The 20,131-nt window shown below is 39.9% G+C and overlaps 1 protein-coding gene across 30 annotated transcripts in view; it reads left to right on the top strand.

Moving 5' to 3' along the window:
- Positions 1-20,131, top strand: part of EPB41L2 (erythrocyte membrane protein band 4.1 like 2) — a 281,497-nt gene that overhangs the window by 60,422 nt on the left and 200,944 nt on the right. For 14 of the 30 annotated variants that reach the window (XM_037894790.2, XM_043542894.1, XM_037894786.2 and 11 more), the window contains exon 2: positions 3,634-3,698. The exons of 10 other annotated variants lie outside the window; for them this stretch is intronic. The gene's annotated coding sequence lies outside the window, so the exon portion shown is untranslated. Of the gene's footprint in view, positions 1-2,330; positions 2,484-3,633; positions 3,699-20,131 lie in introns of those variants that run through there. 6 more of the 30 variants (XM_043542916.1, XM_043542905.1, XM_043542911.1 and 3 more) reach the window with 2 other exon arrangements.

The following is a 20,131-nucleotide window of genomic DNA, read 5'->3' as shown; positions in this document are numbered from 1 at the left end:
TCTGTCTATTTAGCATTAGTGTCATGGTCTAAGTTGCTGTTGAGTTTCCAAAACATCAGTCACTTAATTTTGGTAACAGAAATAATTATTTATGGTCTCGCATGCAGTGAGACATAGCTTTTCAGCTAAAACAAGGTTGAAGAATCCAGGAATCCTTTTTTTTTATTTATTTATTTATTTATTTTTTGCTTGAGCGCAAGCAATACATTTTTGGTCTGGTGGCTTATTTTGACTGAGGGAACAATTGGATGTATATGGATTCTGTGCACATGGTGGTACAATGATGTCAGGGTTTATGCGTGTCCTAAAGTTCAATCGTCATAGAGTTTAAGGCCAGAAGGGACCAACGGATCATCTATTCTACTAGATGATCCTATTTATCACAGGCCACCAACACAACACAGCACCTACACACTGTATCCAACAACTGAAGTTAGACCAAAATATTGCAGACCAGAGAAGACTAAACTCTGCCTGTGGCACATCATAGAATAGGGGGTACCAAGATGCATGAATGTCTGAGACCCCCTGCAATGACAGGGAAATGATTATCTGGCTACCCCTCAGTTAAACCTGGCAAGTGACCTGCAGCCAAATGCTGCAGAGGAAAGTGGAAAAACCCCCAAGGTCACTGCCAGTCTGACTTGTGGGAAAATTCCTTCCCTGCCCCACATATGGCAGTCAGTTAGACCCTGAGCATGTGAGCAAGAACTGGCTAGCCCAGAACCTGAGAGTGTGTGCTTGGTGCCACCTCAGAGCACTTGCCCATCCTACATAGTGTCCTTTCTCCTGGTGTGGCGTCTGTGATACTTCAGAGGAAGGCCACCACCCCTCCCTTCCTGTCCCCTGCCAATGGCTGACTGAAGACTTGAAGAATGAGCTTTTAGGAACATAAGGCATAACCAGGAAGTGAGCCCTAGGGCTGCTGAGCCCTGCTCCCTCCCATCACTATCAACCCTGTCATAAAATTGCAATCATAAATTTGTACAGTTCTCTCATAAAACTAATTAAGTTGTTTGCCTCGCAATTCTTACTGGAAAAAGAAAAAGGACTACTTGTTGCAACTCACGAAAGCTTATGCTCAAATATGTTAGTCTCTAAGGTGCCACAAGTAGTCCTTTTTCTTTTTGCAGATACAGACTAACACGGCTGCTACTCTGAAACAATTCTTAGGTTCTGGAATAGCCTCCCAATTTCTCCTCTGATGGTGAAAAACCTCCTTTTAATTTCCAGTCTGAGTGTCTCCAGAGCCAGTTTATACACATTTGTTCTTGTGCCGGTATTGTCCTTTAACTGAAATAGCTCTTCACCCTCTCTGGTGTTTATCCCCTGAAGTATTATAGAGAACAATCCTATCCCATCTTACTTAGGGGTGCTGGGCGTACGGGTGCGGCAGCACCCCTTGGCTTAAAGTGGTTTCTGTCATATATACAGGTTTTACAGTTCAATAGCTTTCAGCAACCCCCCCCCCCAACACTATAAAAACTGTTCGAGCTTCACTGCTCTTACCCTTCTTTTTGTGAAATTAAATAAACTAGCTCTTCCAATGCATTGTACAATGGTGGTAATTCTTTCTCTGTTGGAAATGCCTTTCCTGATACAGCCAAGTAGCCTATTTTGTGTTGTTGTTTTTTTTTTTCTCCACCGCTGAATCACGTTGGTGTGGCTCATGGTCATGCTATGATTGACCAACACAGAGGTTTCTCTCCTCTGTCACTTCCAACTGATGAGCCCTCAACTTGTAGCAGAAATTTAGATAATTAGACCCTAAATGCATGATCTTGCATTTTGTAGTATTGCATTTCATCGCATTTCTGTTACTCCAATCTTCAAGGTCATCCAGATCTTCTTGTATAATAATCCAGTCCTCTTCTGTATTGATGTCTCCCAACTTTGTATCATTAGTCGGTTTCTTTAGTACACCCCTTTCTGTGCCAAGGTCATTAATAGACATATTGAATAGGACTGGTTCTAAGACAGGTCCTTGAGGAACTCGGCTAGTAGTCTCCTTACAGTCCAATAGTTCATCTTTCCGCACAACCCACTGGCTTTGCTCTTTTAAGCAGTTTCTTATCCACCTTCCGATTCTGGTACTAATCCTCATCTTCTCTAATTTAACAAATAGTTTCCCATGTGGTACTGTGTCAAATGTTTTACCCAAGTCCAACTATATTAGATCTATTGCATTTCCCTTAAAAATCCGTTATTTTATCAAAGAATGAAGAGTGGCTTGGTCTTTCAGAGGCTGGCAGACAGAATTTTTCTTCGGTGGCCTGGCATCTTACTGGAAAAAGCGGTTGTCACGTATATCTCTGTTTGACATAGGGCTTGTCTACACTGCCCACCGGATCAGCGGGCAGCGGGGGTTGACTTATAAATCGACTGCTGAGCACTCTCCTGTCGACTCCGGTACTCCATCAGAACTTCTCGTGGAATCGACAGCAGAGCGTCAGCTGTTGACTTACCCCAGTGAAGACCCCGTGGTAAGTAGATGTAGGCATGTCGACTTCAGCTACACTATTAATGTAGGTGAAGTTGCATATCTTGGATCAACCCCACGTGGTAGTGTAGACAAGCCTATAGAGACCTCATTTCTGGAATTTTCAGCCAAACAGCAGGAGGATTGGGACTAGTCCTTTCAGCTGAAAAAACTTAATGTCTGTACTGTATGGAAGATCTTTATATTTGTGGCTGTCCCTTTGCTAGAATAATTTAGGATCTGGGATGGATCTATCAGATTCTAGGTACTGCCACTTTGGGAATTGGAAGACCTGGTAAAACTCTGGGACTCTAGGTTAGTTCTTTCAGTGACTAGCCCTTATGGTTGGCACAACAAAGAACATTATAAATATTGTTCTAGTATTTTTGGTGGTTGCAAAAATCTTATAATCTAGTAGCCGAAGCTATTATATGTCCTTTTCAGTCCTCTTTCCTTTGAACTGCATTGGCGCTTAGGGGCCTGGAAATATGTGGTGTTTTTGTTTTTGTTCTTTTTCCCCCCTCTTGTTGTTCAGATCATATGGTACTAATGGAAAAAGTTCATGCTAGAGTGATTTTTTTCAGTTTTGTTTTGGTCTGGGCTGAAGAAGGGAGTAAAATCCCAGAGGGTATGAGATGTTGTGTATGGGAGTCTCTTTGTGGCTCGGCTATTTGGGAGTAACTTGTTTGGGAAACCTCCAGCATGTATCTTTTTGTTTCCTTTATCTTAACATCTCAACTTCCTTTTTAAAAAATATTTCTTGTTCCTTTTACTCAGTAGTCAAGGAAGATGGTTTGTGTTTCTCTTTAAAGCTCACTCTTTCCTCTAAATGAGGAGCTATTTCTACTGACCTCAGTTTCTGTGCTGGAAAAGCAATTCCATAGGCAGCATTTATTTCTCAAGAGGATGTGGCTGGTCACATGATAAAATTATCTTTGCTGACAGCCCTAAAGAATTGGTTGCTATGCAAAAACTCTGCTCGAGTTCTTAGCAATTAGTACTTTTTTAATTGAAAGGCTTTCCTCCTTTTCAATTGAGATAACATAGGTATTTGCTACCTGGATTTCTACTATGGTACAGTTACTTGGATGTAGCTTCTTGTTTGAATGTGTTCAACTGCTTCTAAGTAGTTGTCTATCTGCTTTCCTTTTTAGTATAGTTACTGAAGTCCATTTGCCTATACGGGTATCGAAGGCTGTTTGTTTGAGGAAACAATCAGGTAAGAAAATACCTTTCCTCAAGTTCTGTTGTACAAGCCTAGACATTCGAACTGTGCGTTTTGGTTTTGGTTTTTGTTTGTTTGTAGTGGAAGGAGAATACTATGTAAAAGTTCCTAGACAACACTGATTTAGTATTACAGGAATTCAACTTGTGAGGAGGCAGCAAGCTCCTTAGAAGGAGGAATGAGAGCTGGCAAACCCCGCATAATAGGGAATAATCTCACAGCAACTTTTGCTTTTGTTTGTTTGTTTTTTCCCCTGTCGGACAAGGAAAAGCACATCCTGGAATCTGGACTAGTATAGTATAACTGGGGGAAAAGCCTAATTTCCTAGATAGTCCTCAAAAGAAGCTATAAAATGTATTAAATTCTGGATTTTTGGGGGGCATGTCTCTTGATTTTATCTAGCTTCCATCTCACTGCCTGTATATTAACCATTAGAAATCCATTACAACCACAGTATTTTTTCTTCAAATGGTTATTCTTGTATCTAATTTTATACTATGCTATCGGAGGACGATAAATATTTTGTGTTCAAATTTACTTAGCAATGAGGGGAAAAATGAAAGAATATTCGTGTGTGGCAAAGTGTGTTGTAAATGCAAATATGTTGTTTCCCTGTTTCTATTCACAGCTGATGGTTTTTGGTGCTATTCTCCTAGTTTCATGTTAGATGTGAGATGTTCAAGGAAAACTTCAAGGCTGGCAAGCAGATACTTTCTGAATAATGTTATGAAGCATAAAAAATGCATCATTGCAGGAAACAAAGGGAGCTTGCATTCTAACCTTTGGCTCCATACTCTACAGTATTATGGCTAAGTGCTGCACCAGACATTTGAGTCAACCTAGCAATGTATGATCAATAAGCTGCTGTTTTGTTTCCTGTAGATAGTTTTATATCCTCTTATTTGTGTAAGCTGTTTTAAACATTTTTAACTGTTTATAAAGCACAGTAAAGAAATGATAGAATACCCTTTACAAGGTTGCTCCATCTGCAGTAACTGTTGACTTAAATATTTACACAAATGCATTATAAAAGTTAAGTATTAGCTTGCATGTATAAATCTGCCCTTTCCTCATACTTGTGCCTGACTGCACTCGTTCCTGGTGACATCAGGCTTTTTTTTAATTTCCCAGAATTGCTTGCAGTTAGTTATTTAAAAATAAATAGCTTGGGCACATATCAAATGGTAGGCAAAAATAAGAAATACTTCTTTATGGCAGATTAATTGTAATAGCCTTTAAAGTACAATGTTTATCTTATTCCAAGAATATAAAGACTGAATGCTGAAGTAGCTAGGTTTCAAAATATGATGAACGTTATTTATTTTTTACAAATTCTATATCCGTTTTTGAATTGTGAATACAGTACTGGGGTGATTGTCTTTTGGTCAGAAGTAATGTAATTTTTATTAATTTCAAAAATGAGAATGGCATTACAAGAGTTTTCGATAGTAGATGTAGCTAATTTACTGTAATAAGCTGTTTTTCTTCCTCAGACAGTTTGAAGAAAAAGGGAGATTTGATTTGTACTTCATTTCCCTTTTCTCATCCTGTAAATGAAGCAACTATGAATTAAAGCAACCTAAATCGTATTTGAGTTGGAAATGTAAGAAAATTCTATGAGCAGATGTGTAGCAGAAACTCTTCAACAAAAATTGAAATTTCTGTTGGAAATTTGTTTGAGAAGTTTCAGAATGTTGCATGCATGAGTTCTGCGTCTTCAGCCTGTGGGAGCCCACAGTGCTTTATATATTGTGTCTATAAGAACGTGTTCATGCAAAGTATCATGCACTGGAAATCCTCTCTAGTGTTGCTCGGATTACAGCCAACTGGACAACTGTGCTAAACATTTTACACAACTATGGAGGAAGAGAATTTTTGGCTCAAGAGTCAGCAAAGGAAATCTGAGTAGGGCCATGGGATTTTTTGTTTTATGGGCATGTATGGGAGACTGACCTCTGTCTTTTAATCCAACAGATTTTCACCACACTTCAGATAGTTATCTATAACACATGATCTGTGTGTGTGATGGTGCAAGGGCACTATCAACAAATTAATTCCAGCTCTGCTTTCCCCCTGTCCTTCTTGTGAGGAATTGCTGCTGGTGAGAAGGCAGGGCTCGCCACAAAGGTCTGAAGGAATCTCAGAATGAAAAATCTTTTTTGGTGACCAATTTTGATTTATGCTGGAAAATTTCTGAGTCACCTCAGAGCTTTGTAATGTGGTATCTGTGGTAATTGGTGCTGCCAACAGAATGGTACTGGGATGATGATTCCCCAGGGTTTTTTTTAAATGTTTTAGAAATATTTGAAATGCTGCTCTCCCTACATTTTCTCCCCCCTTTTCCCTTCTATCCCACTGAAATATTCAGTAGCACAAAAGCATGATAATGTTGGTATGAGACTGTTAAACATGCAGTAATGAGTGCCAAATGGCAGCGTGTGGAGTTGCTCTAGCCTTTCACCTCTGGAGACCCAAATTCACATGCTTGCTAAAGTCACAAGCTTAGTATGTATTCAGTTTTTATATTGACTAGATTTCAGTTTCTTTGGCTATCACTGACTGAGCGGTACTATATCATTTTTTTTCTAATGACAATCGGACACATTTCAAGTTGATATCTGATCTTCAGTCCTGCAAAATTGGGGGGGGGGGAGCCAAACTAACCCTCAAAACACATCTATTGCTGAAGGACTACATGATTATATAGTCTTTATCCTCATCCTTTTGCTCCATAACTACTCCTGTTCTTATCTCAACTTCATCTGTATGCTGTTTGGGTCAGAGACTCTGCTTCCTCCCCTCTTTTATTTTCTTTTTGTGCTCCTCTGAGGATGTGGTTCTTCAGTTTAATTGTCACTAATGTGCCCAGGTCATAGTGGCTGGCAAGAAAACATAATGCCAAGAACTGGGGTACAGAAGGTCTGTGTACATCTAACATCTGTGGGGGGGAGTTTTAGTGGCTCCCTCCTTTCCTTCCCATGGCTCTGTCATATATGCACTGTATGTATTAAAATTATTATTCTGTGACTCCTTACAAAAACATAGTGTTTATATTTGGTTCTAAGGTACAGCTCTCAGCCTCATGTAAAGTGTCTCATATGGTAGTAATAAGATGGAGGGTCATTTCAGAATTAACAGCTATAGTTGCTGATTTTTAAAATTGAAGATGGGTGTAGAAAACACTGTTTATTTGCTGACAGATGAAATTTATAGGGATCCTCATGACACGGGTTCAGTTCAACAACAAATATTGTTTATAGATTTCAAGGGTTAAAAATAAGAGCTGTTGTATAGATGAGTTTCTAAGGCTGTCTACACTACGCAGCTTTTAGGGACGTGGCTGTGTTGCTACAACCGTGCCACCTAAAAGTCACGCAGTGTAGCCGCTGTTAAATTTCTGCCCCCAACGAGTGGTGTTTGCATTGTCGGCAGGAGAGCGCTCCTGCCAACAAAGCACTGTTCGTACCCACGCTTGTTGCGGCAAAACTTTTTTCTTCCATGGGGGCTGGGTGAATGCCTCTGAAAGACAAAAGTTTGTCGTTCAATTGCCAGTGTAGCCATAGCCTAAATGGAAGGGAACAGGATTATTTATCTTCATCTTCACTTTGATCATAACCTTGTACAGGTAGCTATAGTATTTTCATTTAAAGCTTGTCTAGGATTCCACTTCTAAACCCACTTGTTGAATGGTGGTAAGTACTGAAGAACCCTCTGTTGGAGGTTCTTCTGACTGCCAGGCTTGTATCAAGAGTTTACTTAAGGAGTATCCTATGTGACTGTGAGGCAGTGGGAACTTTAGAAAGTGAACTGTTGGGAGAGGAGAGATGGGTTCTTAACTGAAAAGGAACAGTTCCTAAATCAATTTGTCCTACCAAGAGTGAACCGCAAAACATGGGGAGGGGGAAGAAAAGACTGATCAGGGTCTTCCCCAAATTAGGTAACTTGTGAGATTCTGCAGTATCATCGGTTATTATGCAAATTCAGTCATTGCATACATTTACTATCTGAGTCCCTCTAATTCCAAAAGCATGTTAGTTTTGCTTTATCCTTTGTGGGGTCTTAAGTTGACTTTGCTGAGTGTGTTTGTGTCATTCAGCAACTAAAATCTGTGTCAAAACTTATGTGGATGTGTCATTACACAAAGTAAAACTATTTCCCCATGTTTATTCTCCCCCCCCCCCCCCCCCCCCCCCCACTGTTCCTCACATGTTCTTATCCACTGCTGGAAATGGCCCACCTTGATTATCACTACAAAAGGTTTTTTTCCTCTCCTACTGGTAATAGCTCACCTTACCTGATCACTCTCCTTACAGTTTCAGAGTAGCAGCCATGTTAGTCTGTATTCGCAAAAAGAAAAGGAGTAGTTGTGGCACCTTAGAGATGAACAAATTTATTTGAGCATAAGCTTTCGTGAGCTATAGCTCACTTCATCGAAAGCTTATGCTCAAATTAGTTAGCCTCTAAGGTGCCACAAGTACTCCTTTTCTTTCTCCTTACCGTGTGTATGGTAATACCCATTGTTTCATGTTCTCTGTCTATAAAATCTCCCTACTGTATTTTCCACTGCATGCATCTGATGAAGTAAGCTGAAGCTCACGAAGGCTTTTGCTCAAATAAATTTCAGTCTCTAAGGTGCCACAAGTCCTCCTTTTCTTTTTTGCTGATACAGACTAACACTGCTGCTACTCTGAAACTTACTAGATGACTCAAGTTTTACTTCCTCATGTTTTGTTGCAGATCAAAGTACTACCTTTTTTCTCCAAGTTACAGGATGGTTTTGGCAGTGAGGAATATAGCAATGACAGATCTATAGTTACAACTCAATATGGATTCCATTTCAGAAAAAAGTTGTTTGGCATTGAGTTCAATATGTCAGCAAGTTCTATACTCTTTTAACAAAAAATGACCGATGACTTCTCTGCTGCTGTGGAGACTATTTGCCAAATGAGAGCCTTTTAAAATTAGAAAGCATGGCATTTGACTGAATTGTCTTGACTTTTCTGATTCATTGTCTTATGTAGGGAGACAGTTTCTGTTGCTTGACACCTGTTCATAACATTTGAGTTTCCATTTTCTTTCTCCTAGCGTATTAGGCAAGAAAATCAATTGGCTGTTGAAATTTGGTGCTCTTCTTGGGTCACTCACCTCGTGTCTGAAGCTGCTTTGCGCTGCCTTTTTTTTTAATCTTCCCAAACCATAACCTTTGTTGAAACTCTAGTGTTGGCGTGTATTTTTTCAGAAATAATAGTGTCCATCTAGAAAAGGAGTACTTGTGGCACCTTAGAGACTAACCAGTTTATTTGAGCATAAGCTTTGCCACAAGTACTCCTTTTCTTTTTGCGAATACAGACTAACACGGCTGTTACTCTGAAAAGTGTCCATCTACTTTCTCTATTTTTGAAAAGTTAATCTAGTAGGTTCTATTTTATTTTCAGCTTTCTTAATATTCAAAACTTGTAATACTTCTGTCTTATGGGTAAGGCATGACTCTGGACTACAGAAATTAAACTGTCCTAATTTGGGGCTGAATTTGTAAAAAGTATCCATATGAGGATTCTACTATGAAGCAAGTTAAGTCAGCATGGAATTTTCAAAGAAGGTGATTGGGTCTGAGTTAATCTGTGATTGGTAAAGAACTGATGCTAGCAAGTGTTCTGGGTTTTGTGGTTGGCATCTGTAGTCTGTTTTCAGAACTGCTTTGAGGTATATCCCAAGTTCCTCCGTAGCCTGAACTTGCCACAACCACTGTTATAGTTGAGATCTGCTCTCCAGGGTATCCTGGGGAATGCGCATTTGAAAAGTTCTAGCTTGAACTTACAGGGGAAGATCTTAGCTCTGACTTCAGTGGATACTATGATAGTTTTACACGGAGGATATCTGGCTGTTCTGGGCCATTCTGTAAAGCAGCTTGTGTGCAGATGAATCAATATTTAGCATTGTGAGATTTTGCAGCAGGCATACCTCTCAACCTGCCAGGGCCCAGATGTGGAATGCAATCATAACAAGTACCTAGAGTGAAAGACGTAACAATTCATATACAAAACTAAAAATGCTGTGGGTTTTGGTTCCGTTCTTCAGACACGTGAAACCCCTCCACAGGAGAGGGCTGAATTCTGTGTAAGTATGGTACATGATTTGGGTCGTAAATTCAGAACCGTATTCACCCCAAAATGCACAGTGGAATGCCCTCTGATATCTGGAGGCTTGCACAGAAATCAAGATGAGAATATGCTTCGTTCCTACACAACGGTAACTTAGTTATTTGTTGACTTGTCATATTCAGCATTAATCAATGAGAATCTGCTCCTCTTTGTCACCCCAATCTCTGCCTTCTCTTTCTTTTTTTCTATCCTCCTTTGTTTTTCTGTTCCCTGTTTTTGTGAGTCTGTTCTGTTTTTTTCTTTGCATTTCATAACCTAGAGTAACTGCCATCCTAATATGCTTCACTCTTACCACCTACCCTGATTCATCCACTAACGTATCTAATTAAATAATATTGTCATTAAATTCCAGTGATATCTTCAGAGTTGATGCTCCAGTCAGATTAATAGATGACAGTAGTGTTTTGCCCTCTTGTTTCAGACTGTTTGCACGTTCTGGCAGATGTCACTGCATTGGTTACTTTTGGAGTGTTGTCTGCTGCTCTGAGGTCTAGAAACTTACTACTTATTAAAAATAAAAAACACTATCGAGGTCTAATCATCTGTAGTAATCTGGTAAGGCAGAAGCAGAAATTCTCATGGCTTGGTATGTCCACATCACTCCAGATTTTATTGTAAAGCTATGGCTAGTTCTCACCTCTTCCCCCTCACCAACATCCACAGCAACTATTGCTAAAATATCAAGAACATGCCGCTTATTTTGATGCGTGCCCGGTGTTGTCAAGCAGTTCAGTTCAGAAATGACTGCCTTATCTATGGGTAAACACATACATACATTGTAAAAATTTCCTGCACATTTTAATTCAAGTAACACTTGCCTAGACTTGGGAATCCAGGAGTTAACTGCCTATCATCATTTCTGGTTTCTTGTACTTTGGCCTAATGTTGTGCAATCTGGAGCCCAGTTTAGTTTGTTACAGCAGTGCAAAAAGTGACTGAGATGCCATATTTTCAGTTTCCCTGGAATTCTTTGTCTGTGGGGTATAAATTGGAACACACCAAAACAGAAGATTCAACATCTGGGAACAACATAGGTTTTTAATCTATAGAGCTGTCTGGGAGCCTGTTGAGAGCTGTGGGTGGGTTAAATGGGGAAGCATCAGTTTCTGTTTGAAGAGTTCCTTTTAGCTTTCCTTCTGCAGTTGCTCTGCAAAAGGACATCACCCTTTTCCTTAGTAGCACAATCTTAACTCTCCAAAGACAGCCAAGCAGTTCTTAGTTCAAGACTGCTTTAACCTAAATTTACTCTCAGGCAAGGGTTGCTGAAGGGTAGAAAGAAACTACAGGTTCTTTGAGTTCAGGTGCATGTGAATCATACTACTGAGAGATCAGACTCCCCCACCCCCCTCTTGGAGCATCTGCTAGGGTTTGCACCTGTATCCCTCAGGCTCTTGTGCTCCCCCTACTAAGAGCATAAGGGGCAGAGTGACCCCCAACTGCCAACCAGTTCTTTCTGACTGTCCTGTGAGAGTTGGAACTTTTCAGTGTCCCTCCTTCACTTTTAATTCGTTCAGATCAACCTATCCTAATCTAAAACTAATTATTATAGTTTTTGTTTTGCATATATACCTTTGTTTCTTTTGGCCTGTTGGCACAAAAAAGAAAAAAGATGGAGTAGGTTAATTGTAAGTAGTCAATAACTCAACTGGGCTGTCTGTGATATGCCTCAGCCTCAGTCCCCAGCTTTGGATCATGTCTGCTGTGAAAGAGTGATCCCTCTAGAAGACGGACATAACTGTTTATACTGCCTCAGGAAGAGTCATTTCACAGTGAAGTGTGTGATTTGCAAAGCTTTTAAAAAACACACACAGAAGGCTAGAGAATCAAGACAAATTGTTTCTCATGGAAAAGACCTCGAGTGACTTCAGACACACAGCTTTGTGGGAACAGGAGACTTCTGTCCCCTCCTGTTCCAGTCATTCCTCCAGTGCTCCAGAGATAGATTATATTAAGAGACCTCCTAAATCACAACAGACTAGAATCCCGATAGAGCAGTCAGAGACCCTTGTTGCCTGTGGGAAGAAAAACAATGCATGGGCCATTCAGCCCACTACTGTTCAATATCCCTGGTACCTACTAAGAAGAGGTCAGATAAGTGGATTCTAAAGTAGTCATTAACACCAAAGCATGCCTCTCACTGGGAACCCTTGTAAATTTAACTGCAGCACTCTGTCATCTAGCGCCCTTGTCAATTTTATTGCTGCTGGCTGCTGCAGCATTATGGAAACTCGGTGATTCATCAGTACTGGTGCTCGCAGCCTCAAGTGCCTCATGAACAATGCCCTCAACTGTGGTAGCTGAGCAGTGAGAACATATTTCAACTAATTGCTCAGCAGCAGGGGATTCAGTACCAAAGATCTCAATTCAGAAGAATTTGGCTTGTTCCTTGGTATTGTCATCTGGAGGTGCATTTGTGTCCTCTCAGGAGATCAGGGCTACTCCAGAGCTCAAATCCCTATTCTGCAGACCTCTCCTGCTTCTTTCTCCCCAAAATCTCTGGTACAACAAGATGATAGAATACCTATAATGAAAATTACTATGCGACTTCCTGCTTCCAAGATTGGTCCTATCCATTCCTAAGAAAGTTATTGCACCTCCTGAGGTAGTCCAGCTGTCAGAATTTTTCTTTCCTCTTCAACTGAGTCTAGGAGGGAGCCACCTTCAGTACCTAATAAATTCAAGATTCATAAAAATTCATCTTCGAGCTACTCAGGCTGAGAATTCACCCTATGAGAATTCACCCTACTCTGTAGATGGTAGTACCTTAGTATGCTATGTCCTATCTGTATGAATATCAGTCCTGACCATACTTGGATGCTTTGGCACAATCCGAATCAACAGTTCCCTCCTTCCTCTAAGGATGCAGATGCCCACAGACTATAGTCTCCTCAGAAATCCCCAAACTTGGAAACAAAACAGCTTCTGCCCAAGGGCTACAAAAAGGAGATTCAGAATGATCATTCCCCAGAAGGGCAGTTGGTATCTCCTCCTGATATGGCTGTGGCTTCTTCTGTGCCCATGACAGTATGCTTTTCAAGAGCTGTCAAACAAGATAGCAGAGACATTACAAATTCCTTTAGAATTTACGTAAGAAAAAACACACAAATTATTTGATATCCTACAACTTTGTACCCAGAATAAATACCCATTAATGAGGCTATCCTTAAACTGGCAAAGGAATTGCAGGTGATACTATCTTCTATACTGGTGACTTTCAAACAAGCAGATCAGAAATATAAAGTTCCTCCTAAAGGGTTCGAGTATTTTATACTACCCTGAATCCATCATTGCGAATGTAAAATCCAACAGTAATTACTAAAAGGCTTGGAGATCTGCACTAAAAGAGGGGGGGAAAAAAAGGGGAGGATGACCCCCTAACTTAAGTTTTTGTGTTGGTTTTTTTTAAACACTACTCCTGCCTCTCTTCAGGTTAGAATTTCCAACTAACCTTCCTTTTTCACAGATTCTTGACCTCGGATTACTCAGTGCACACATTAATTGCAACAAACTTCACATAACCCTCGCTTCCATCATACCTTTTATAGATCATATGGACTGGTTCAGTACGCTTGACTTGTAAGATGCATATTTTCATGAACTTCCTGAGTGCTCAATGAATCTGTATATCTTGTCTCGCCAGACAAGCAAGTGCTCCCATTCAATCTGTCCATGGCACGTTGAGTCTTCACGAAATGCCTATTGGTTGTTGCTGCCCATATTTGTCATCAGGGCATGCATGTATATCCCTACCTGGACATCTGGTTGATCTGGGGAACTTTGGAATTTGAAGTCACAAACTCTCCGTTCAGATGGTCCTAAATCTTTTCTCTGGGTTGGGACTAATTGTCAATTTAAAGAAATCAAATCTAGTTTTGTGTCAAACTATCAAATTCATTGGATCTTTTCTGGATTCCAAAACAGCAGGTGCCTTTCTTCCTCAAGAGAGGTTTTTCAGCATCTGCCACTTCATTTCAGACCTGAAAGCTCATCCTCAAAATTCAGTGAGTCTTTCTATAACGGTTAGGCTGCATGACCTCTTGTACTTATGTAACATCCTCCAGGAGTCTCAGAATGAGACTGCTTCAGTCTTGGATCAAATTGGTGTTCAGACAAATATCCCCTTTATGGGGGGAAAAAAGGATACGCACCCCTCAACTTAAGTTTCAGATGGAAACCAGGCCCTATAAAATGAGAAAATGTATGTGCTTTATGTACAAAGAGAACTAAGTCTTAATCTATGTGGGATAGAAGTGTGGGGGAGGGGAAAACCAACACCCTTAGACAAAATAGCTATGCTGAGGAAACCCCTGCTGTCGATGCTACTATGCTGACGGAAGAGTGCTTTTGTCAACTTAACTAATGTCATTCTGGGAGGTGGTGTAGCTGTTCCTGCAGAAGAATTCCTTCTGTTTTTAGGCTGTGTCTTTACTAGCAGACTCTGCTGGTATACTGTACTATACTGGCAAAGGCTCTGTAGCTTAGACAAGCCCTAAGGGTGTGTTTTGAGGAGCGTTAGTGCTCAACTCGTATTAGCTTTAAACAGGAGGTGGGTACCTAAGGGCTTGTCTACTCTGGCAACGTTAAAGCGCTGCCGCATGCTCTTAAAAAAACAAAAACAAAAAACGAGGGGTGTCGCTACCAGCACTGGGAGCGTACTGTCTATACTGGCAAATTACACCGCTGAAACTTGCAGCACTCGGGTGTGTTTTTTCACACCCGAGCAAGAAAGTTGCAGCATTGTAAAGTGCCAGTGTAGACTATCACTAACACTTCTGTGTGCCTTTGAAAATCTTCCTTTAAATCATTACCTCCACACTAGTGACTCCTACTAGACTGTATTTTCCACTGTATGCATCCGATGAAGTGAGCTGAAGCTTACGAAAGCTTATGCTCAAATTTGTTAGCCTCTAAGGTGCCACAAGTCCTCCTTTTCTTTATACTAGACTAAAGTAAGGCTTTGACACTCGGAATGCTGTAAATGAGAGAGTTTAGATTAAAACTCTTGTGTTTATAATTTAAGGAAAAGCTTAAGTAGTTCTGATAAACACCTTGAAGTTTATATCTGTGTACAAGATCTAGTCTTCCAGTGAGACTTTGTGGCGCATACGGGAGAGAACTATGGACTTGTGTAAAATGCTTCTTTCAAAATCCTACTACTTCCAGCGGTGATTTAGTGTATGGAAAGTATACTCTAATATATCTGGATTTCAGATTAAAGGATATTTTAGAAACATTCAAAGATACTTTTTTTTAATTTTGAGGGTGACTAACAATGTAGAACTGGAATATGAACATTACATACAGTTGGTTTGGTTTTAACTGTCAGATTATCCTTGATGGAACAATTAAAGATGTTTTATCCCTGTTAGTTAAACTTTTGTTTTGTGATGCAGACTTTGAGGAAGCATATCTGCTGATTTCAAATATTAAATAATTATGTAGACTCTAAAAAGAAAAGGAGTACTTGTGGCACCTTAGAGACTAACCAATTTATTTGAGCATAAGCTTTCGTGAGCTTCAGCTCACTTCATCGGATGCAATGTAGACTCTGGGATTTTGAACAGCATCTTCTGACAGTTTTGGAGGAGGAGGCGCTGGATGGATTTTTTTTAAATTTAGTACGCTGGTATGTGGCAATCCTTAAAATGTTCTTTAATGAAACCAGTCAGTTTGTCTGAAGGTGGGTCTTGTTGTCTCCCCCTTTCATTCCACTGCTGAAATCCAGGTTTTTGTTACTACAATGCTAAAGGAATTGAAGATTCCATCTGAAATGAAGTGGGACATTCTGTGTACTACTTCCAGTCTTCTCCTTTCTCCTATTAGCTTTGCAGCCTGGTATCGTTTTCTAGCTTTTCAAGCTAATGCCACCAACTTCAGTTTTAGTTAATTGGCTAGAGGGCCTGCTGATAATGAATTGTTGGCTCTATTTCCTCAGGAAAAAGTAATCAGATCTCCATTAATCTGGAATATGGTGTCTGGAATCTGGTCTCAAATGTGGGTCTTTCAGTTTGCAGCAAGGAAAGAGGAATGGCCTTGATTGTATGTATAAAAATTACTTTTTGTCTTCCAAAAAAGCGGACTAACAGGACAAATTGTTGTTACACTGCAGAATAGAAATGAAGTTGTGCCAACAGAAAAGAGTTCAGTTGTTCAAGCAGCCTAAAGAGAGGGAGTCCTAAAGAGAGTCCCAAAACTATAGCCTTTAACAGATGTATAAGATATTTGGTATCTCTTAGGTTTGATGATAAAGGGATTTTTCTGTTGAGTTTAGAATAGTTATTCCCTCACAGTTCTGTACCTAGACTATAGTTTTAAAATATCAGACTTCCTAGCAACAAGTTGTTGTGAGTAATAACTGTGTTGGTTTTTGATGGGGCAGGTGCTGTTGCAATGCACTCTTTAAAGAAGAGGCATTCTGTTCTCTCAGTTGTAAAATACTAACTAGTGATATTTGTCTGTGTATATTCTGGGCAGAATATTGGATCTGTCAAAGTATATGCAACAACCCTGTATGGGCTGGCTTGGAAAAGTAAGCCACAATACAATAGCTCATAAAGATTCTCCTTTACGTCAAATTGTAGATCTCTGTTGGAAGCAAAGGTCCTATGTTTTATTCCTAAAACCTGGTGTAACTTCGCTAGGGACTGTCCAGTCTGTTTTTGTAGTCATGGATGACTTTTATAAAATTAGTTATCTGGATGGGCTAGGTAGTAACATACTCACTTATTAGATTTCTGTTAATAGCAACAACAAAAAAGTGTTCACGTTATTTCCTTGCCATTCAACCATTTCTTGTTTAATTTTAAAAATGCAGTGAAGTGCATATTTAGTGCATTGCACTGAAAAGTTGACAGACCACTATATCCTTGCAAATGACTTTGAATTAGAATTGTGCCTGTAATATGCAAATACATGTTGCTGTAGTAGTAGTTGAAAGAAGGTTTAATCAGCTTGATGGCAGAGTGAAAATTAAGTAGTCTGACATTTACTACATAATCTTTTCAATAAGATTTATAATGCTTGTTCCTTTAGCAAGACTTTAATTTTTTGGCAATTAATATCTGACCCTTTCTTTGCTGCTGATGTAATTCCACATTCAGAACCATGCCAGCCCTTTGGCCATGACGCTTGGCAGATTCAGGCACTGTTAATCACTACTAAATTGCTGCATTCATTGTTGGAGCTTCTTTATTTGCCAGAAGTTTTGTCTTTGTGGCCTTGAGGTAATGGGTGGAGAACAACAGGCAGGAGGTGTTTACGTCCTACCCAACAGTCAGTTGTGAATCTATTTGCAATATTCCAATGGTAGCCTAAGCTTCTCTCGTTGGTGTATGTTAGTTATTTTCAGTTGTCTTTCAGCTTTATTAAAAATGTCGTCATTGAAGTCTCTCTACCTAATGCCTCAGGTTGTAATGTATTAGATACAAAAAATAGTTTACTTTTTTTTCTAAGCTCTTTCAGGAAGCGTTCCCAAATATCCCTGGAGGTGACAGTTTGAGAGAAGCTGCTTTTTTGTTTTTAAAATGTTTAATAATAATAATAAAAAAGCTTAAATAACACCATACTCTTCATCTTACTACATGGTATTGTAAAGATTCCAAAATTCTTTAAATTAGCTTGCTTAATTGCTTCAAAATAGGTTTTTATTATTATTAAAGAGCCATCTGTACAGTAGGCTAACCAGTTAATTGACATATGTCAATCTCTAAATATGTGAAGGAATTCTCATGGCATGCTAACAATGAACGGTATTTGAAGTGTTCTGTTCAGAACCATAAGATCTACACGTTTACTAGTGCTTGCATTTTTATACATTTGAAGGGTATTGCAAAATCTTAGAGAAAATGGCTTTAATATATACTGATGTACCTCACTGGCCACATGTGGGTTTTGTAACCCTGTGGTCTGACATGAGTTGTATAAGTGGATAGATGCTGTAAATTACTTTGCCCCTCTGTCAAGCAGTAGCAGGCAGATTTTTTGGGCCTTGCCTTGCAGATATGTTTCCTGTTTGCTTCGCCAATTTCTATTCCAGTCGGGTATCTTTTTTCATATTTATTTACAAAATGTACACATGTCCTGGTACTTGAAGCATAGGCTGCAAACTACATACAGGCAACCCTCACTAGTAGAAACTTCAGGCTTGGCATCTGCCATCACAAAGAAGCCGTTCTCTTGTATTTTGCATTCCCCACTCTGATGAGAAGTGATTTGCACAGGCGTTTCCCATCTCTCAGCTGAGTGCCCTAGCCACTGGACTATGTGATATTCTGACTGGAATGGGGGGGGTCTCTGTTTCTTGTTGGAGCTGTTCTACTTCAACTAAATAATATTAATTGGGGCAGAGAATGATAAACATTCCCTAGTCCATTGGCTAGGGTATTCACATGAGAGATGAGATCCTTGTTCAAATCCCTTTACATGAGGCAGAGGGGGAATTGAACTGGAGTCACCCACCTTCCTGTTGAGTACACTTACAACTGAATTAAAGATTATAAGGGAGTTGTTTTGTAGACTGATAAGCTGCCTTACTTCAGGAGGGGAATTCCAGGCTGTGGATTGTAAACAGGTATGGGTGCCTCCTTGCAGCCTCCTACCAAACTCAGAATAGCATGGTTTAGGACATACACCTCTTTTTCGCAAAAAGAAAAGGAGTACTTGTGGCACCTTAGAGACTAACCAATTTATTTGAGCATGAGCTTTTGTGAGCTACAGCTCACTTGCATCCGATGAAGTGAGCTGTAGCTCACGAAAGCTCATGCTCAAATAAACTGGTTAGTCTCTAAGGTGCCACAAGTACTCCTTTTCTTTTTGCGAATACAGACTAACACGGCTGTTACTCTGACACCTCTTTTTGACTACTTTGGGTAGCTCACAGCTTAGCATGCTGGCTTTTGTGAATCACACTGTCGCATGTCTCCCTATTCATTGTGTAGAGAGTGTAGCTGCCTAACTCAGACTTTTTGGATCCTGTTTGTTGTTCCAGTGATTTCCTGAGGATGCATCCGATGAAGTGAGCTGTAGCTCACGAAAGCTTATGCTCAAATTGGTTAGTCTCTAAGGTGCCACAAGTACTCCTTTTTCTTTTTGCGAATACAGACTAACATGGCTCTTACAGGTTTCAGAGTAATAACTACAAGCATTGTCTATGGATCAAGAAAATGACTTCTCTCCCACCAGAGAGGGGGTCCTCTGAATGGGCCTATTCTTGGAAAGTATGTTCTGAAAAGTACTGGAGATCCTTTATCTACTTGGACTGAAAAGGTGTAACTGATTTAAAAAGTACATCCTGTTAAGACACAAGATGCTGATGGTGAATTTCCCATCCTCTGCCTCAGAGGATTTTAAAAGTAATGCGGGCAGAATGAGCAGAGAAAAAGGCAAAAGGGCAAATCCCCACAGAGCTTAATGGAAATCTTCCTCCTGCTTGGAGAGTCCTAAATCCCACAAGCACTTCAACACAGATAAAACTGAATACCTTGTTTAGGGCTTTTGACACTTCTAAGTGAAGGTAAGGGGCACAAGAGGAGAAATAACTGACCCCAGTTAAAAGCTCAAAGATATCAAGAAGGTGGTAGTTTGAAAGAGAAGTGATAAAAGAGGCCCAGGTAGCTACTGAAGGCAAAACACTCACTCTCTTCAAAAGGCTTGGTGGTCATACAGATTTCTGTGGTACAAAGTAGCATTCTGGGAACTGCAGAATTCTTCTTTTCCTTAGACAAATTTCTTCAATGATCCAAAAGATTGAGGAACCAATCCCACTGTAAAAAAGAAATTTTTCAATTTCTGGTCAAAAAGCTAGGAATAACCTTGGTGCATTGTTCTCTGCGAGGCTCCCTGATGTCCTAATTGCAGGAGTTTTCCAATGAAGTTGAACAAGATTCCAGAAAAGTTAGAAATAAACTGGATTTCAATATTATGGCAGGTGACTCTGTATGCAGTACTTCTAGAGAACAGGTTTAATGGTGTTTAAAAGTTATTTACTAATTTCTAGTGCAGATAGCTATAGCATCTAGGTGCTTTAATTAGAGAAAATGCAAAACAAGAACACAAGTGAATTGTATCCTGAAAGGTACTATACTCAAGTTCTGGACTGTTAAGGCTATCAAATTCCAAAGACTGGGTGATTCCCTCAACTGAGATCTGTTCTGTTACTCACATGGCCTCCTAGTTTCAAGATAATATTAAAACACTCTGCTCTTCTCCTTTTAGCCCATCAGCCTGAACTTTTTCCCAGACTTTCGTATAAAGGAGTCTTCCTAATTG

This window comes from Chelonia mydas, chromosome 3, assembly GCF_015237465.2.
Source record: "Chelonia mydas isolate rCheMyd1 chromosome 3, rCheMyd1.pri.v2, whole genome shotgun sequence".
NCBI classification, from domain to species: Eukaryota; Metazoa; Chordata; order Testudines; family Cheloniidae; genus Chelonia; species Chelonia mydas.
This window is presented reverse-complemented; position numbering and strand designations above follow the sequence as displayed.